Source organism: Octodon degus, unplaced genomic scaffold, assembly GCF_000260255.1.
Source record: "Octodon degus isolate 3935 unplaced genomic scaffold, OctDeg1.0 scaffold00113, whole genome shotgun sequence".
Classification (NCBI taxonomy): Eukaryota; Metazoa; Chordata; class Mammalia; order Rodentia; family Octodontidae; genus Octodon; species Octodon degus.
This window is the reverse complement of record NW_004524689.1, coordinates 812,085-813,883: the sequence shown is the minus strand read 5'-3', so window position 1 is coordinate 813,883 and position 1,799 is coordinate 812,085.

Below are 1,799 nucleotides of genomic sequence, written 5' to 3'. Positions count from 1 at the left end.
CAACACGCGCCGCGGCTCCTGCGCTTGCGGCGCCGCCCGGCCCGGGGGACCGGGACGCGACTGGCCAGGACCCCCAGGGCCTGGGAGCGGGGCCCCTCGGGGTGGTCCTGGCCTGGGCGAGGCTGCCCTGGACGCACTAAGAGGGGCCTCGCCCGGGGGCGGCCGGACTCTGGGACCCTCATTCCTGGCCACACTGGCCAGCCCAAAGCGCCCCGGGACCAGCTAGGTGTGCTCGAAGGCCTGTAATCCCAGCACCGGGGAGGCTGAGACAGGATGGGCACCATAAATTTGAGGCTGACCTGTGTCACACAGAAAGCTCCAGGCCAGCCTGAAACACTATTAAGATCCTGTCTCAAAAAAGGAGTTAATTTTTTTTTTTTTTTTTTTTTTTTTTATCAGAGCCGGGGATTGAACTCAGGCCCTTGCACTTGCCAGGGAAGCACTTATTCTACTGAGCCATCTCCTCGGCCCCAAGTTTATTTTTTAGAAGTTCTGGCTGGCGAGGTAGCTCGGTGGTCTAAGTGCCTGCCTGGCAAGCGCAAGACCCAGATTGGATCCCTGGGTCTGCGCTGGCCACCAAAATGGTGCGGGACCCATGCCTATAATCCCAGTGCTGGGGAGGCTGAGACAGGAGGATTACTACAAATACGAGTCTTGCTATGCAGACTCTTTGGTACAGAGTCTGCATAGCAAGACTCTGTACCAAATAAATAAATCAGTATTCTGGGGCCATGCTTGGCTAAGTCAGGGGCCTTGGTCAGGCTGAGGACTCCAGGGGCCTGCTGGGCTGGGCCCAGGCCAGGGTCAGGGGATGACTGCCTGAGGGAGAGGGCACATACAGGTGGCCGGGTGTGAAGGTGCCAGCGGAGTGCAGGAAAGCCCCGTCCATCACCTGGCTGCGCCCAGCAGCTCCCTGGGCCAACAGCTCCTGGTGAGATCCCTGCCTTTGGGCACAGCAGGGACCAGCAATGGGTCTGTGAGAGGCTGGAGGCTTTCGGCCGCAGGGAGTGGGCACAGCCCCTTCATCCAGGCATCCCTCCTGTCCCCAGCCCTGCCACCGGTGGTGTGGACAAGCACTAATGCGCTCAGACTCCTTCCTGTAGTCACCCTGTGCCACCAGCAGGCCCCATCACGTGGGCATGTGGGGTCCCCAGCCTCCAGCACACCCTGCTGCTCTGTCCTCCTGGCAGTGGGCATCAGACCCCTGCTCAGGCCCCAGGCTCTGCCCTGGCCTGACAAAGCCTGTGATGCTGCCACAGCCCCCAGGGTGGCCTGACCACAGCTGCCCTGCCTGGGTCATGCCCAACGGTGCCCAGGCCCTTCCTTCTGTCCCAGCACCACCCATCCTTCCTCTCCTCCCCACCTCCCTGCTGGATATATCTTTTCTTTCTTTCTTTACTTTCTTTCAGTACTGTACTGGCAAATGAACTCCAGACTTTAACACTGAGCTACATTCCTAGGCCTTTTATTATTATTATTATTATTAGTCTTGTGCTTAATTTCCCAGGATGGGTTTGAACTTGCAACTCCTCTGCCTCAGCCTCCTAGTGCACCACACCCAACTGGAATTTACCTATTTATTTTCTGCAACAGTTTCTGAATGAGGGCCACAGAGAGAGCTCAGTGGCATAAGCACCTGCCTGGTAAGGGCAAGTTTCCAAGTTTGATCCCCAGTACACACACACACACACACACACACACACTGATGAATGGCTGTGGCCTTTCCTGCAAAAATGTGAAAGCTTGGGGCCGGGGAGATGGCTCAGTAGAATAAGCACTTCCCTGACAAGTGCAAGGGC